Source organism: Balaenoptera physalus, assembly GCF_965194825.1.
Source record: "Balaenoptera physalus genome assembly, chromosome: 2".
Classification (NCBI taxonomy): domain Eukaryota; kingdom Metazoa; phylum Chordata; class Mammalia; order Artiodactyla; family Balaenopteridae; genus Balaenoptera; species Balaenoptera physalus.
The window spans coordinates 30880537-30900630 of NC_138883.1; the positions used below are offsets into that span (position 1 = coordinate 30880537).

Below are 20094 nucleotides of genomic sequence, written 5' to 3' on the forward strand. Positions count from 1 at the left end.
GTTTCATGACTATGACATTTTGTCTTATCCCTGTTATTATTAAACTAAATTGAAAGTGTTCTTTTTTTTAAATACTATTTTCATTTTTATTTTTTATTTTTTTAAAAATTATTTGGCTGCGCTGGGTCTTAGTTGTGGCACACGGGATCTTCGTTGCCACATGCAGAATCTTTAGTTGTGGCATGTAGGCTTTTTAGCTGCAGCATGCAGGCTCTTAGTTGTGGCATGCGGGATCTGGTTCCCTGACCAGGGTTCGAACCTGGGCCCCCTGCACTGGGAGCGCAGAGTCTTAACCTCTGGACCACCAGGGAAGTCCTAAAAGTGTTCTTTTCATATTCAATGAAAATCAATGAAATGAAATGAAAAAGTAAATTTCTCAATTTACTTTTCTTCCGTTTGTTGTGCGCACTGTCCTTCTCACGTGGAAGGCTTTTTCTCATATGTCTGCTATCACTGGCCATCCTTTTACATTTAGTACCTGGGTGGGGGCAGGGCCTGGTGACTACTAAGTAGACTTTCCTGAAGGGGACTGGGTGGGGACCCATTGGTTTACCTGGGGAAACTGGACATAGGGGGAAATATAATCATCACTGCCTAGCATCTGTGTAGTCTCTTCATATATCCAGGGAAATTCCGTGCCTTATACAGAACCTGCCTTCCACAGTAGAAGCCTAAAAGTGCCACACTGTCAATTAACCAGCTATTCTTACAGATAGGGCACAGACATTACCTGCTCCTCAGCCAATGAGGTGTGCACATCCTGGACTCTGAATTGAAAGGCAGCATCTGGAAAGAGCAAGGAGGAAGCAAATACATTTACATGCAAGCTGGTGGCATCAGTAGTGGTGACGGTGTAATAGCTCCCTCATTTAAATGATGGTGGTGGGACTTCCCTGGTGGCACAGTGGTTAAGAATCTGCCTGCCAATGCAGGGGACACGGGTTCAAGCCCTGGTCCAGGAAGATCCCACATGCTGCGGAGCAACTAAGCCTGTGAGCCACAACTGAGCCTGCGCCACAGAGCCCGCGAGACACAACTACTGGGCCCGCGCGCCTAGAGCCCGTGCTCCATAACAAGAGAAGCCACCGCAGTGAAAAGCCCACGCACCTCAACGAAGGGTAGCCCCCGCTCGCCACAACTAGAGAAAGCCTGCACGCAACAATGAAGACCCAACGCAGCCAAAAATAAATAAAAATAAATTTATAAAAAAAAAAGTGCTGGTGGTGACAATGCAAAATTGGACATCCCGTGCTCAGGGGCAGCACCACGCCGGCTTTCTTGAGTGATCTGAGTGTTGTCTTGGCCAGCTGGCCTCCCTTGTTCTTACCCATTTTCCAAACCTAGTTCTACAGCCTTTCCAGTAATTCAGCAAGTCACTAAACACTATTTCCATAAATTCCTTTCCTGCTGAAATCAGACTGACAGTTTTCCCCCTATACTGGGGACCCCAAAATGCTAGTACTCAGAGGTCATTTTTAGAATACACTTCACTTTCTTTAGAGAAGAATGGTTCCATTTCCTGCCTGGCTTCCAGCATTCTGCGAGCCAAGCTCAGCCAAAAATGTTTCAAATAATTCCTCCCTGCTTCCAGAGCCTTTACAATTACACCGGTTTGGAAAGGGACCCAACTATGTACCCATGACCAACCTCTCAGTGCAATCTTCCCAGCTACTTGGGGCCTCCAACTCTTGGACTGTATAGGGTCAAAATTTTCTAGAATTTCTCTGTAAAGGCCTTCACATGCAGCTCTCTCCTCATCACTAAATTAGTTACAATACATCCATTTCTCTCTGCTGACCAAAACAGTGTTGATAATGCTAATCTGCTCCTATTTCTTTTCCTCATATTTGACCTTGCACATTTGTATCTTTTTCTATTCCTTTAGTAACACTCGCATAGGGTATGGGAGGGGAAGAAAAAACTGCAGCATGTGTTCAATCTGGCGTGTTTAACTGAGGACTGCAATGTTATTAGTCTGAGCTGAAAACTTTCAATTATGAAATATTTGAAACATGCAAAAACTTAGAGATACGTAGTACCCCTCATCTGGATTTAATAAATGTCAGTGTTCTGCCAGATTTGCTTCAGATCACAAAGAAATAAAATGTTATAAATATAGAGAAAATATCAACTTCCAACCCCATTCTTCTCTCAGCCTCTCCAGAGAAACTTCTCTCCTAAAGATGCTAGGCACCCTTCCCACAAGTATTTGTATATTTATGAAATCTAAACAGTATCATTGGGAACACATCCTTTCACAATTTTGTTTTTTGCACACAAAACTGTCTTCTAGATTTATTCATGGTGATACAAAAAGATACAGATCCTTTATGATAACCTCTGTATGCTTTACATTCCGTGTATATACTTGGGTTTGTTGCTTGATATCTAGGTTATTTCCAGTTCTTTGCTATTACAAAGACAGAATGGCCATTCCTTTCACACCTTCTTTGTGAACATGGGTCAGTCTCTCTAGAGGACTCTATAATGGGAAGTGCTGAAACCTTGAGTTGGAGCGTTCTTCAACATTATTGGATACTATCAAACTACACTCCAAAGCGGTTGTAACAATTTTACAATCCAACAGTCACATATAAAACAACATTTGCTGCCACATTTTTGACTTTAAATTATCAGGATCGCATAAAACGTTACCTTGTTGCTTCTACTGGCATTTAGCTGATAATCAGTGAGAATTTTAATTCATTTATTGGTCTTATCTACTTCTGTTTTGTCCATTTTTCTACTAGGTCCCTGTTTTCTTTGTTACTGATTTGTAGGATTTCATTATATACTATGGATATTAATCTTTCATTAGACATGTGTCTGAATATTCTATAGGTTGTCTTTTACCTTTGTTTAAGGTATACTTTCTTATACACGCATTTAAAATTTTTAACATAGTCAAATTTATCTCTCCTCTCTTTTATAGTTTGGGCTTTTTGTATCTTGTTCAAAAAAAATCCTCCCAATCTCTAATATTATACAGATGTTTTCCTATATTTTCTTTTAAGAGTTTAAAGGTCTCTCTTTAAAATGCATGTCTTTAATTCATTCAGAATTTATTTACAGGAATATAATTTTAATTTTTACCACACTGTCCCACCATTGTTTTTTGAATAGCCTGCTTTTTCCATACGAATTTGTAATACAAGGTCAAAAACAAGTTCCCACACCATGAAGGTCTCTTTTTATAGTCTCTCTTCTGTTTGAATGGTCTATTCTCTATCCGTATGCCAATGCAGCACCAATTCAAATATCAAAGCATTATAATAAATCCTACTGACCACATTAATTCTACTTCTCCAATTAATTTTAGTATCATTCTGCCATGTTTCATGGCAAACTCTCTTGGCTTTGTTGCTTTGTTCTATTTTTGAATTGCATCAAATTCATAAACTAATGAGAACTTGGTCGTTGCATACCTTCTGTTATACTTATTATGAGGTACATTTTAATATTTTATTATTCTGACTAGGATCATTTATGTAACCACATTTTCTAATAAACTGTTGCTAGGGTACTAAAAAAATCACTGATTTTTTTGTATATTTCATATCCAGCACTCTTACTGAACCCTTATTAGCATTAATATCAGTTTGATGGTTCTTTTCAATTTTTTTAGTTAGACAATCATATCATTTGCAAAACAACTTTTTCCTTTTGTTGCCTTATCAAGTTGGCTAGTAGTTAACATGGCTTAATTTTAAAATGTACGTTAAGTTAAAAAAAAAAAGGCTATATTCTACTTTATAAACATATTTATATACCTGCAGAAGCACAGGGACTTTGAGAAAATGAAAATAGTTGATTTTTTAGGAGGAAAGATTTTCTTCTTTATAAATATTTGTTACATAGTAGTTTTCAAAAAAAACACATACGACTTTGGAAGTACTATGCAAGAAAATACACTCTATATAATTTTTATTAAAAGTATTGACAGATCAGTTAGAAAGTCATGAAAATATGCTGAAATATTTAAAGGAGGAATAAGTCTTAACCACATGTGGGAATTTATTTGGGATATGATGAAGGCCTTGCCAGCTAGCCACCCAAATGGCTCTACTCCCCGCAGTCCAACATATTCACTAAAGCAAATGGGCAGAAGTCCACTTTGGAGTGTGTTCTTGTTTCCCTATGGCATGATTTTAGGAGGAAAAAGAGATGGATTATACTTTCAAAAGCATTTTTTAAATGCTGTTAATTTGGACTTGATTACAAAATGAATGAATGATGGAACCTTCAGTAAAACCATAAGGCAGGCCTACCCACCACCTTCCCAAAACCAAATTCAGTATCTCTATAATTAAGAGCACATACAGGATATGACTTCAAAAAGTCTCCTTTAAGACTAGATCCCCAATGCCTAGCGAGTTAATAAGAAAACAGACAAAAATAACATCCTGACCCAACTGAGAAAGTTGTGTGGTACACATGAAACAAAAACTGAGAAATAAAATGAAAGGAAAACTGTCAGAAAAATAAAAATGAAAGACATTAGGGTTACTGTGAAAGTGAAAGACAACAGAATAAAAATGAAAATTTCCAAATAGAAACTCCAGAAGAGAAAATATCAACAAGTAGAAAAGAATCAATGTTCTCCATGAGAGGGTCCATTTCTCCACATTCCATCCAACAACTTTTCATTTTTGCCAATTTGCTGATGTGAAATCCAAGTACTCTTTCTACAGTGAGAAATGGAGGGCATGATTCAGGGGATGAAAGGAAACAAAAAAAGGTACCTTTAACTGAGGAATTAAAGCATGTTAAAGTACTGATAAAAACCTGTAAAAGTAACTAGTATTTATTTTAGAGTTAAAGTAAACAGCTACATTGAGTGGAGAAAGGGGTGAGGAAGAGGACAGAAAAACTAAGGACAAGAATTGATGACAACAAGGAAGGGGAAGAAATATTGCTGATATTTCTGTGTGGAGTACATGCTAAAACAAAGCAGGCCTCTGTGTATTTTTTTAAAAACTCATAAAAGGGCTTCCCTGGTGGCACAGTGGTTGAGAATCTGCCTGCCAATGCAGGGGACATGGGTTCAAGCCCTGGTCTGGGAAGATCCCACATGCCACGAAGCGACTAGGCCCGTGAGCCACAATTGCTGAGCCTGCGCGTCTGGAGCCTGTGCTCCGCAACAAGAGAGGCCATGATAGTGAGAGGCCTGCGCACCGTGATGAAGAGTGGCCCCCACTTGCCGCAACTAGAGAAAGCCCTCGCACAGAAACAAAGACCCAACACAGCCATAAATAAATAAATAAATAAAATTAAAAAAGAAAAAAAAAAGAAATCCCACACGTTCACAATCTGCAAAGCACTTTAAAAAAAAACTCATAAAAAATTAAATCATTTATTCATGTGAAACCAAAGAAAAGTGCGTCTGCAGTATAGAGAAGAAAAATGTGCAACTACATTATGAGTTATAAAAGAAAATAGTATTAAGGAAGAAGAAGGGAAGAAAAGAATATAGATAGCAATATTTATTGAGCACTGATTGTATGTCAAGAGACTGAAAATCACAATTACAAGAAGAAAGTGACTAGAAATGTACACAGAGTGCAGTAAGAGAATACAAGACAAATACCTAAGATTTGCTGGGGAGTTAGGGAAGGCTTCACACAGAAAACAGTTGAGCCGAATCTGGAGGATAAAATAGGATGGAACTGGATGCAGAGCTTGGAGAGAGTAGTTGAGTAAAAAGGAACATGTGCTATTGCAGAGAGAAATGAATCAAAACACACTATGGAAGCATAAAAAATAGTAACAATGGGATTAAGAATGTGGATGTAATATATAAACAGGTCACAAGAAATAGTTTAGTCCAGGGATTACACTCCAAACCATATAAAGATACAAAAGGAAACAAATCATGATCAACACGTCAGAAAGAACTGATTATAATGCTTAAGGATTCACAGCTTTAAAACCATCACACAGGTTCTCAGATTTGAAAAAAAAAGAAAACTTAGTTAATAGACGTATGAAAGCAAAAGCTAATTACCTCAACTTACTGAAAGAACCTCAGTTGTTAATACAACAAAAAAACAAAATCCAACATGTTACTCTAAAGATGTATAAACCAAAAGACAGAAAAAATTTTAAAGGAGACAGTAATAAAACTGTATTTTTAAAAAACCAGAGGAAGCAATATTATTGGGTGTCAAGATTAAAAGAAAAATATCAAGCTAGATGTTATGGTAAAAGAAATACTTGTAGGGAATTCCATGGCGGTCCAGTGGTTAGGACTGCGAGCTTTCACTGCCGAGGGTGCAGGTTCAATCCCTGGTCGGGGAACTAAGATCCCACAAACTGTGCAGCATGGCCAAAAAAAAGAAATGAAAAGAAATATTTGTAATAAAATACGACATTTTATGTCAAGTACTAACAAATGAAATCAAGGCAAAAACTGAGACACAGAAGGAGAAATCAGCTGAAAATAACCACATTTAGTTATTAATGAGATAAATTATTAACAGCGTGTCTACAGTACACCAGGTATTATTCTCGGCACCCAGGCACTGAATAAAAGTGACAAAATTCTCTGCATTTCTTGAAGTTACATTCTAGGGAGAAAGACTGACAATAAATAAATAAGTAAAGAAAAAATAAATAAATAAAATTTATTTTTGACATGCTGCAAAATGCTACAAAGGATAATAAAGCAGGAAAGGGAAAATTGCTGGGAGTCTCAGTTCTAAAAAACAGGGGCGACAAGAATTGAGAAGTGGACATTCCTGCCTCAGCAGAAGGAGGTAAGGGAGCAAGGCAATCACAATGTCATACAGACCCAGTGCACAAACACAGTAATGACAAAAGCAAACAAAGAATGAAATTAATGAAACCAATAAAAGTTATACTGATCTCTATGCCCTAAAAATGGGATCAACTTTCCAGTCAATTGTCCATGGTATGTATATAAAAACTGAGCAAACATAAAGTATTTTAAAAACCTAAAATGTATTTTTTTAATACACAGTCTATATTCTTGGATCAAAATTTAATTTTTAGAAGTGTTCAATAAAAACAAAACAACTACATGTATGAGCATATTGAAACACAAGAAGAAGTCATTTACAATCCTGAAAAATAGAAGAGCAAACTTTCTCACCTAGTGGATTAAGCCAAAATCATACACTGAGGTAAATGTGTGGCTTTTAATATAAACTATAAACTGAGACTTCAACTCAAAACCTCAGAAAAGTACAGAAAAATGTTAATAAAATAAAGAAAAAAGTAAAATTTAATAAACATACTAATAGAATAAATAAATATATCTCAAACATAATTCTTTGATAAAAACAATAAAATCTTCGTATCCCCAGAAATCACACTATCTTAGAAATGAGAAAAAAAATTGGAGATTAGATATATAAACCAGAGAATCTTTTTAAAAATCTGAAAATGAAAGATAAACAAGGACATAAATGATTTCCTATTAAAAATACAATAGCCTAAGTAGAATACGAGAAAAGACCAATAAAACTAAAGAAGAAATGAAAAATTATCAATAAACTACATCCCAAATATAGGAGATACAGAGATTGCTGGTAATTCTTTCCAACTTGAAGAAATGTTAATTTCTTAATTAAACTAAGAAATCACAGTGTGTTCTGCATGTATATGAAGAAACACACATAATAAAACACACATAATAAAATGTGAAGGAAAAACTAGCAGGTTATCCAATCCAATTAAACCTAAGTTAAATAGGGTTTCAGTCTCAACACTCAAGATATTTATGAAAACTAAATTACTGTATTTTACATATTGAGAGATTATTTGCCAAGCACTATAATAATAACTTTACATATGTTATCAGCAGATACAAATGAAATTTTAGGTAATACAATTAGTATTCCGCATAAATAACTTAAATAAGAACAAAAGTATAAGATCACTTAATAGATACAAGGTAGGCATTTAAAGTTCTATACAAATTTCTATAAGAATGGTTTCTATTTTTGGTACATATTTCAAACAACCAAAAAGAAAAACAACCGATTATTATTATTAAAGATTAGATAATTCTCTATGACCTAAAATGAAATGACAGAAATACTAGAAAAAAATGAGACAAAGTACAATTATTTTTTCGAATATCATGGACATGACAGCTGTTATACTGACAATAGTATTCCCAGGGTCTAGTACGTTATCAGGCACATAGACTGAGAAAAATCAATAGTATATATATTAGGAATAAAATATATAATTACTTACATAAAGAGCTTACACAAATTGTTCAAGAAAATATTAATAAACTTGTTCTCTGTGAAGTGACAACTATGGCTAACAAATGTTGTACAGTGAGAATGTATCATTTTACAATGTAAAAAATGTATTTTGTTATTTAGAAAAGTAACAAACTGGAAAAGAACAGGAAGAGCTGGCTCACAAAAGAAAGAAATACGAAAGAAAATGTTTCACCTTACTACCTTAAAAAAAGGTCACACTAATTCTTTAGTACAATGCTCTTGGGATGCAATTAGCTAAATGCTTCAAAAGCCATTAAAATGTGAGGGTTCTAAAAAAATAATCTATAACATTAAAAATTAATCCACATAAATAAAGATATAAATTTCAGCATTTTTAACAGCAGCACAAAATGGAAGTAAACCAAATGTGTAACTGGAAAATGGTTAAGTAAATTAAGACACCAAAGCAATTTTTTTAAACGGCATATACTACATGGGAAACATTTTATAATGCAATGTTAAGCTTAAAAAGAAGAAAACACACATATATATAAATGATCACTGTCAATGCATTTTAAAAATGAATCACCTTCAAGGTATTTTACTCATAAATAAAACAAAATTAACCTTCTAGATGGCTACTGAAGAGAACTTCAAGAAGTACAAATTCTTCAAATTAATTCCAAAATCCAATTTTAGAGTATTACGACTAAATTCCCATTTTTCTCAACATAATATTAAGGAAGACTCTAAAACACAGCATTTGCTGTTCTAACATCTAAGTCATTCATGAAAATGATGGGCTATGACTAAATAAGAATATTTGAAATAAATTTTTGAAAAAAAAAATCTGTAATTTATTCCAGGAAATCTGAGGAGCTGAGGGAACTGCGGATGCACAGGGCTTCTAAACTCATGTGGTACATACTGTACTCATTCCAGCAGGTGTGGCAGGCAGACACTATCCATTACCTACCCCATATTTCTCCCTCCCAATTCTTCCCAAACAGGAGATTCTCAATTTGTTCGGGTAGCCATGGAGCACCTTGGCAGGTATCCTTTCCCCTACCCCAGGGGAGAAATCAGGAATTCTCCACAGCAGTCATGGACTCTCATGCCCCTTGGCCAGTGACTGGTCTAGGGGTAACTACCTAATGTAGTTCTGACCAATGAGAAGGAAGCAGATGTCTGCAGCATGCAACTTGCTGGGTAACTTAAGCTCTCTTGATAAAAAGCAACAGACTGGGCTAGCAAGCCCTTGGCTTGCCACCTTCTGCCTCCCCCTTCTTCCTCTTGGAGTACAGGAAGCCTGGAAGAGCAATGGTATCTTGCATTGCCAAGGCCAGCCTGAGGGAAGATACCAAGGAAATGAAGGGCAAAATCCAGGGTCCCTCGTGGCATTCCTGAGCAGCACATGCACCAGCCCTGGAGTGTTGACTTCTGGGGCTGCTTCTTTCCATTTGTTTAAGTCACTAGACTGGGTTTCTAACGTCTGAAGCTGATCACATTCCTAATATATACAGCAAATAAATCTGAATAGGTAAATGTGATTTTTATTCACGAATACTTGCTATTTAATTTTTACCAAAAGTAGACAATATTTTGATCAAAGATATTTAAACAAGAGGTTGTAAGGAGAATAAGGGATGAAGAAACAAATTAATAAATAAATGGGAGATGACAAGAGGATGTTTAAGATGCATCTCTAAATTTAGTTCCTATAGAAACGAGTCCACTAAAAATATTTTTAAATCGTACATATGAAGGATAAATTTTGGATTTTAATGAAGAAGTCTCATTCTCTCAGCTCATATTTTAATGACTATTCAAGAAAAAGTTCTCCACATCAAATCTTGCTCAGGAAAACGAAGTGAATCTTCACACAAAAAATAAATTTACATAGTTTTCCCACTTTAAATGGGAGTTGCCTTCTTGTTTTTTCAACAGTTGGAAAACTTGCTTTTGGAAATTCAAATTTTAATTTTACATTTGGTAGGAAAAAGTGCAGAAAACTCTTTATTCTGTTTGTAAAGATGAATCAGATTCAAAGTGTTCTAGTGATGAATCAGCAACTAGGTCCAAATCCTTTGGTTTAAAAAAAAAAAAAATCTCTTTATTACTCTATGTTTACCCATCACGTAAATTAAAAGGTCACAGTATTTTGCACAGATATTTCTATAAGATCATTACTGCCCTATTTGATAAAACCTTGAATCTTTTGTAATGTTTTAAATGTTGGTATAAAATTTTTCATGGGGGAGTCCATTGCCATGGGAAAAAAAACCCCTATAAATGGTGTATATTATTAAAAAAAAAATAAAAACTTTTTTGTCTTACTATGCCTTTCTCTACAAAAAGTAAAGTTGCAGTTAAGATTGAATAGAAAATGAAATATTTATGTGTGCTGCTAGTTTGCATGCATTCAAAATGCTTCAGAAAATTCAACAGGTGACTTAGATCATCTGAATTCACAAACTAAACCTTCACAAGGAAATCACCTATATGACCGCATCCGCAGCTTTCACCAGCCATCCACGTCACTTCTGATTACTTGGTTAAATGAAAGCACGGGGAATGGTTCACTGAGGCTCTTGACGTACCTTCTCTCAGAACAGAAATCTACCTTCAAACATGTTGGAGCTCCCCACATGTCTGGGTGGGGAGTTCTCTGCAGTCTCCTAATAATCTATTGCCCATAATGTCTCCAGAAAATTAACAGAAAAGGTAAAAACCAGGTTCATCTTTAGAAAAGCAAGGCTCTCAATATGGTCATAAGAACAGTATCTAGTACAACGCCTGGTACATTCTGTGCACTCAAGCAAACACACTGCTTTTTCCTCTATTTCTCAGTCTATACCCTGATATTCACTCAACAAATATCTATTAGGCAACAAATATTTGAGGCGCTGTTCTACATGCTGAAGTTACTGCCCTAAAAATGTTTACATTTAGTGGGAGAGAAAATGAACAAACAAACATGATGTAAGAGCAACATACAGTACTCAGGTTTTGAATTCAACAAAATATTTTTTAACCTATTCTACCTGGAATGCCATCAAGAATATTAATTCTAAAAGTGGGATTTTGATTTAAAAATCCTAAAAGACAACTTATTTACATATCACAAACCAATACTTTTAAGAATTACCTACGACATAGTTTAGCAGTATTCATTTTCCGGCAAGTTGGAAGTATTTTCATTTCAACTGAATTGCATATTTTTTAAAAACTGAACTTGTACAAATTAGAAAATTAGTAGTTATCATCATAAAATAAGCTAAAAATAATATTTTACATTCTTTTTTAGCAGTCAACTCTAGCCTAGTATTACAATCCATAATATTCCTACCATGGAAAAGTGAGGTAGCTTTCTTTATATCAGTTACAACCTGGAAAGAGTCAACTTTCATATCTGGGCCTCTTAAACACAGTATGAACTCGAGTAGGAGTCAATCATGACTTCGGTTTAATTTAATTTTACTTTGTTCACTTCCATCCTTTTATAAATTTTTTTTTACAAATATTTAACAGTCATCTAATTTTATTTATTTATTCATTTTTGGCTGTGTTGGGTCTTCGTTTCTACATGAAGGCTTTCTCCAGTTGCGGCAAGCGGGGGCCACTCTTCATCGCCGTGTGCGGGCCTCTCACTATCGCGGCCTCTCTTGTTGCGGAGCACAGGCTCCAGATGCGCAGGCTCAGCAGCTGTGGCTCACGGGCCTAGTTGCTCCGCGGCACGTGGGATCTCCCCAGACCAGGGCTCGAGCCCGTGTCCCCTGCATTGGCAGGCAGACCCTCAACCACTGCACAACCAGGGAAGCCCCATCCTTTATATCTAATGAAGTACTTTCACAAGGACCCAAGTTTAACAGAACCATAGTGATATGAGTTACATAGGCACTCCAGTACTGAGTGCCAGAGCGAAGTCAGAAGAACAAATAGTGTTAAGTAGCCCCTTTGTGCAGAGAAGTACAAAAACACAACCTCTAGTAGCCATCTTTAGCAGCAAAGTCCTCCTGATTCGTCAACAGCAGACTTCCTTTCTTATGGAATTAATGAGTGAAAAGGACTTAGCTAAAAATTTAATAAAATGTCAGAGGAAAATATGATATATAAATGAAGGAAGTTTTTCCATGTGTAAAAGTAATGAAAGAAATTACAAAGGAAAAAGTTAATAGATTTGGTTACATGAAACTTTAAAACATCTATATATTAAAAGGCAAACCAAAAACTAGTAAGAAAACTACAACATACGTTTAATGTACTGACTATACATGATAATTATATACATAATACTCTATAAAATACTGAATTGAGTCACTGTAAATCAAGATAAAATATTAACACTCCAAAAGAAAGATGGGAGAAGAAACATTAATAGGAAATTCACAAAAGAAAACAATAGATAACTGGCTAAACATTTGAAAAATGTTTCTACCCAATAAATAAATACAAATGAAGAGTTTTTTTGGGGGAGGGGTTGTTTTTGTTTTTCATAAAATGCACTCATTGGCTACTGGGAGGAGTGAAAACTAGTTTTACAAAAAGAACTTTTAGGGCTTCCCTGGTGGCGCACTGATTGAGAATCTGCCTGCCAATGCAGGGAACACGGGTTTGAGCCCTGGTCTGGGAAGATCCCACATGCTGCGGAGCGACTGGGCCCGTGAGCCACAATTGCTGAGCCTGCGCGTCTGGAGCCTGTGCTCCGCAGCAGGAGAGGAGGCCGTGATAGTGAGAGGCCCGCGCACCGCGATGAAGAGTGGCCCCCACTTGCCGCAACTAGAGAAAGCCCTCGCACAGAAACGAAGACCCAACACAGCCATAAATAAATTAATTAATTAAAGAAATAATAATAATCTTTAAAAAAAAAAAAAAGAACTTTTAGGAATATCTATCAAGAGCCTCTATAAGGTTTACAAACTTTTACCCAGTCATTTTACTCCTGAAAATGTCTTAAGGAAGTATTCCAAAAGACAAAATGTTATGCAGAAGATATTCATCACGGCATTATTTATAATAAAAAAGAATTGTAAACTACCTAAATGCCCCCAAACTATATAAATTATGGAATGTCCAAAAATATGATATACTCAAAAAAATTAGTGCTTTTAATTATGAGAGAACACAATATAATGTTAAGTTTAAATTAAAAAACTATGTGCGCAATGTGACCTCAACAATTTAAAGAGGGAAAAAAGCTAATAACAATAGCACACACACAGATGGGGAGAATACCACCAGCAAGTAGTATTTTAGGGTTGGTAATGTTGATAGTGTTGGTTACCTTTCTCTTTCCACTCTACTGTAAATGCCAGGCTTTCTACACATTCTAAGAAGATGGGGTCTCTGCCCAGTCATCACTGTGCTCCCAGCATTGTGCCTTTCACACAGTAGGTACTTAGAAATATCTGTTGACTAAATTTAAAGCCAAAGGGAAAAAAATAAATATTTTATAGAAAAATTAACAAACACATACATATATACACACATGTAAATATACATGTATGTGTACACATATATATATATACATCCAGAGTACCAATATCAAAACTTAGAGAGGGAGGGGGTAACTTTTCAGCATCTATGTTTATATTCTTAATATTGTAAAAAGCAGGGTAATCTGGGTACAGGAGGTAAGGGGAACAAGAAAAAAAACATCCAAAAAGTTGCTTGAAAAGTTTTTATAAGAATAAAATCAGAGGGTGTTGTAATTTTGAACTGTTATCTTTGTTAATGAACAAAGAAAAGCACTCTCTAGCTCTTTATACTGAAGGTCACCTGTGGGGAGTTTTACTCAAGAATGCAAAGACTGTCTCCTTATGTTATAAACTGGGGGTAATTGACAAGGAGCTAAAGAATTAATGCAACAGAAAAAGACCATCTTTTCTCATTAGCCCATATCACAAAAGCAGTTGTGTCTTAAAACTTTCTGTTTTTAATCTTCACAATTATTTTTAAGTCTCTGATGTTTAAATTCCACAGTTTACTTGAAGGTCACCCACTTTTAAATTCAGTACCATGATTTCATTCATGCAAAAAGCAGCAGTAATATTGTTTAAAAAGAAATGAGGCATGTAAACTTTCTGAAATTGTTTGAAGGTTTCAGCACAGTGCAACCACAATAGGATTGATAATTAATAGCAAAAGATATTATTTGTTTAGAACAATGCAGCATTTTAAATAGAAGAACTCTCCAAACCACCCTTGCTGAACAGAAATAACATACTAATTACATGAAATTTCTAAAAATCTTAAAAAAAAAAAAAGAAATAACATACTAGTGCATATTCCTACAAACTAACAGAAGATGCTACCATTCATAAATATGAGGGTGAAAAACTTCTCTCACCAATTTGATATTAATCCTTGGTACATGTGAAAGTACTGAGTAGAATGTTCCACTGAGACAGGCCATGGCTCAAAGTCTATAACTGGGTGAGGCTATGAATTTCAAATAAAAAACCCAACCTGAAAACTATAAAGGGCAACCAGAGCCATCTTGTGCATTTCCTATGAATATTAAATGACTGGTTCAAGCATGCTACACCTGTCAGACTCCAACATCTCCACTAAGGAGATTAGAAACTCAAATCCTTCAATTAACAGACTATCTCTGATTACTTAATATTTCATTCACAATCCTGTGCTAAGTTCAGAGTTTAAGAAAGCTGATAAGTACAGAAGCCTCTTAGATAGCCTCATCAACCAGAGGGTACACAGCAGAAGCAAGAAGAACTACAAGCCTGCAGCCTGTGGAACAAAAACCACATTCACAGAGAGACAGACAAGATGAAAAGGCAGAGGGCTATGTACCAGATGAAGGAACAAGATAAAACCCCAGAAAAACAACTAAATGAAGTGGAGATAGGCAACCTTCCAGAAAAAGAATTCAGAATAATGATAGTGAAGATGATCCAGGACCTCGGAATAAGAATGGAGGCAAAGATTGAGAGGATGCAAGAAATGATTAACAAAGACCTAGAAGAATTAAAGAACAAACAAACAGAGATGACCAATACAATAACTGAAATGAAAACTACACTAGAAGGAATCAATAGCAGAATAACTGAGGCAGAAGAACGGATAAGTGACCTGGAAGACAGAATGGTGGAATTCACTGCTGCGGAACAGACTAAAGAAAAAAGAACGAAAAGAAATGAAGACAGCCTAAGAGACCTCTGGGACAACATTAAACGCAACAACATTCGCATTACAGGGGTCCCAGAAGGGGAAGAGAGAGAGAAAGGACCAGAGAAAATATTTGAACAGATGATAGTCAAAAACTTCCCTAACATGGGAAAGGAAATAGCCACCCAAGTCCAGGAAGCGCAGCAAGTCCCATACAGGATAAACCCAAGGAGAAACACGCCGAGACACATAGTAATCAAACTGGCAAAAATTAAAGACAAAGAAAAATTATTGAAACCAGCAAGGGAAAAATGACAAATAACATACAAGGAAACTTCCATAAGGTTAACAGCTGATTTCTCAGCAGAAACTCTACAAACCAGAAGGGAGTGGCATGCTATACTTGAAGTGATGAAAGGGAAGAACCTACAACCAAGATTACTCTACTCGGCAAGGATCTCATTCAGATTCGATGGAGAAATCAAAAGCTTTACAGACAAGCAAAAGCTAAGAGAATTCAGCACCACCAAACCAGCTCTACAACAAATGATAAAGGAACTTCCCTAAGTGGGAAACACAAGAGAAGGAAAGAATCTACGAAAACAAACTCAAAACAATTAAGAAAATGGTCATAGGAACATACATATCGATAATTACCTTAAACATGAATGGATTAAATGCTCCAACCAAAAGACACAGGCTTGCTGAATGGATACAAAAACAAGACCCATCTATATGCTGTCTACAAGAGACCCACTTCAGACCTAGGGACACATACAGACTGAAAGTGAGGGGATGGAAAATGATATTCCGTGCAAATGGAAATCAAAAAAAGCTGGAGTAGCAATACTCATATCAGATAAAATAAACTTTAAAATAAAGAATGTTACAAGAGACAAGGAAGGACACTACATAATGATCAGGGGATCAATCCAAGAAGAAGATATAACAATTATAAATATATATGCACCCAACATAGGAGCACCTCAATACATAAGGCAACTGCTAACAGTTATAAAAGAGGAAATCGACAGTAACACAATAATAGTGGGGGATTTTAACACCTCACTTACACCAATGGACAAATCATCCAAAATGAAAATAAATAAGGAAACAGAAGCTTTAAATGACACAATAGATCAGATAGATTTAATTGATATTTATAGGACATTCCATCCAAAAACAGCAGATGACGCTTTCTTCTCAAGTGCGCATGGAACATTCTCCAGGATAGATCACATCTTGGGTCACAAATCAAGCCTCAGTAAATTTAAGAAAACTGAAATCATATCAAGCATCTTTTCTGACCACAACGCTATGAAATTAGAAATGAATTACAGGGAAAAAAATGTAAAAAACACAAACACATGGAAGCTAAACAATACGTTAATAAACAACCAAGAGATCACTGAAGAAATCAAAGAGGAAATAAAAAAATACCTAGAGACAAATGACAATGAAAACACAACAATCCAAAACCTATGGGATGTAGCTAAAGCAGTTCTAAGAGAGAAGTTTATAGCTATACAAATCTACCTCAAGAAACAAGAAAAATCTCAAGTAAACAATCTAACCTTACACCTAAAGGAACTAGAGAAAGAAGAACAAACAAAACCCAACTTAGCAGAAGGAAAGAAATCATAAAGATCAGAGCGGAAATAAATGAAATGTAAACAAAGAAAACAATAGAAAAGATCAATAAAACTAAAAGCTGGTTCTTTGAGAAGATAAACAAAATTGATCAACCATTAGGCAGACTCATCAAGAAAAAGAAGGAAAGGATTCAAATCAATAAAATTAGAAATGAAAAAGGCGAAGTTACAACAAACACCGAAGAAATACAAAGTATCCTAAGAGACTACTAAAAGCAACTCTATGCCAATAAAATGGACAACCTGGAAGAAATGGACAAATTCTTAGAAAGGTATAACCTTCCAACACTGAACCAGGAAGAAACAGAAAATATGAACAGACCAATCACAAGTAGTGAAATGGAAACTGGGATTAAAAATCTTCCAACAAACTAAAGTCCAGGACCAGATGGCTTCACAGGTGAATTCTATCAAATATTTAGAGAAGAGCTAATACCTATCCTTCTCAAACTCTTCCAAAATATTGCAGAGGGAGGAACACTCCCCAACTCATTCTACGAGGCCACCATCACCCTGATACCAAAACCAGACAAAGGTACTACAATAAAAGAAAATTACAGACCAATATCACTGATGAATATAGATGCAAAAATTCTCAACAAAGTACTAGCAAACAGAATCCAACAGCACATTAAAAGGATCATACACCATGATCAACTGGGATTTATCTCAGGGATGCAAGGATTCTTCAATATACACAAATCAATCAATGGGATACACCATATTAACAAACTGAAGAATAAAAACCATATGATCATCTCAATAGATGCAGAAAATGCTTTTGACAAAATTCAACACCCATTTATGATAAAAACTCTCCAGAAAGTGGGCATAGAGGGAACCTACCTCAGTATAATAAAGGCCATATACGAAAACCCCACAGCAAACATCATTCTCAATGGTGAAAAACTGAAAGTATTTCCTCTAAGATCAGGAACAAGACAAGGATGTCCACTCTCACCATTATTATTCAACATAGTTTTGGAAGTCCTAGCCACGGCAATCAGAGAAGAAAAAGAAATAAAAGGAATACAAATTGGAAAAGAAGAAGTAAAACTGTCACTGTTTGCAGATGACATGATACTATACATAGAGAATCCTAAAAATGCCACCAGAAAACTACTAGAGCTAATCAATGAATTTGGTAAAGTGGCAGGATACAAAATTAATGCACAGAAATCTCTTGCATTCCTATACACTAACGATGAAAAATCTGAAAGAGAAATTAAGGAAACACTCCCATTTACCACTGCGACAAAAAGAATAAAATACCTAGGAATAAACCTCCCTAGGGAGACAAAAGACCTGTATGCAGAAAACTATAAGACACTGATGAAAGAAATTAAAGATGATACCAACAGATGGAGTGATATACCATGTTCTTGGATTGGAAGAATCAATATTGTGAAAATGACTATACTACCCAAAGCAATCTACAGATTCAATGCAATCCCTATCAAATTACCAATGGCATTTTTTATGGAACTAGAACAAAAAAATCTTAAAATTTCTATGGAGACACAAAAGACCCCAAATAGCCAAAGCAGTCTTGAGGGAAAAAAACAGAGCTGGAGGAATCAGACTCCCTGACTTCAGACTATACTACAAAGCTACAGTAGTCAAGACAATATGGTACTGGCACAAAAACAGAAACATCGATCAATGGAACAAGATAGAAAGCCCAGAGATAAACCCACGCACCTACGGTCAACTAATCTATGACAAAGGAGGCAAAGATAGACAATGGAGAAAAGACAGTCTCTTCAATAAGTGGTGCTGGGAAAACTGGAGAGCTACATGTAAAAGAATGAAACTAGAACACTCTCTAACACCAGACACAAAAATAAACTCAAAATGGATTCGAGACCTAAATGTAAGACCGGACACTATAAAACTCTTAGAGGAAAACAGGCAGAACACTCTATGACATAAATCACAGCAAGATCTTTTTTGATCCACCTCCTAGAGTAATGGAAATAAAAACAAAAATACACAAATGGGACCTAATGAAACTTCAAACCTTCTGCACAGCAAAGGAAACCATAAACAAGACCAAAAGACAACCCTCAGAATGGGAGACAATATTTGCAAATGAATCAACAGACAAAGGATTAATATCCAAAATATATAAACAGCTCATGCAGCTCAATATTAAAGAAACAAACAACCCAATCCAAAAATGGGCAGAAGACCTAAATAGACATTTCTCCAAAGAAGACATACAGATGGCCAAGAAGCACATGAAAAGATGCTCAACATCACTAATTATTAGAGAAATGCAAATCAAAACTACAATGAGGTATCTATCACCTCACACCAGTTAGAATGGGCATCATCAGAAAATCTACAAACAACAAATGCTGGAGAGGGTGTGGAGAAAAGGGAACCTTCTTGCACTGTTGTTGGGAATGTAAATTGATACCGCCACTGTGGAGAACAGTATGGAGGTTCCTTAAAAAACTAAAAAATAGAATTACCATATGATCCAGCAATCCCACTACTGGGCATATACCCAGAGAAAACCATAATTCAAAAAGACACATGCACCCCAATGTTCACTGCAGCACTATTTACAATAGCCAGGACATGGAAGCCACCTAAATGCCCATCGACAGACGAATGGATAAAGAAGAGGTGGTACATATATACCATGGAATATTACTAAGCCATAAAAAGGAACGAAATTGGGTTATTTGTTGAGATGTGGATGGATCTAGAGACTCTTATACAGAGTGAAGTAAGTCAGAAAGAGAAAAACAAATATCGCATATTCACACATGTATGTGGAACCTAGAAAAATGGTACAGATGAACCGGTTTGCAGGGCAGAAGTTGAGACACAGATGTAGAGAACAAACGTATGGACACCAAGGGGGGAAAGCCGCGGGGGGGTGGGGATGGTGGTGTGATGAATTGGGCGATTGGGATTGACATGTATACACTGATGTGTATAAAACTGATGACTAATAAGAACCTGTTGTATAAAAAAATAAATTAAATTAAAAAATTAAAAAAAAAGAAAGCTGATAAGAATTGTATTTATTCATAGAATCAATCAGTTCTACACTAAAAACTAGTACATACACATTCTGATACTTGCTTTCCATATGAGAAAAA

General features: G+C 35.8%; 1 protein-coding gene across 7 annotated transcripts in view; it reads right to left on the reverse strand.

The window, feature by feature from the left end:
- SIPA1L1 (signal induced proliferation associated 1 like 1) overlaps positions 1–20094 on the reverse strand; it is a 383378-nt gene that overhangs the window by 155983 nt on the left and 207301 nt on the right. Inside the window, exon 2 of one of the 7 annotated variants that reach the window (XM_082451506.1) lies at positions 731–786. The exons of the other annotated variants lie outside the window; for them this stretch is intronic. The gene's annotated coding sequence lies outside the window, so the exon portion shown is untranslated. The remainder of the gene's footprint in view (positions 1–730; positions 787–20094) is intronic. 7 annotated transcript variants of the gene reach the window in all.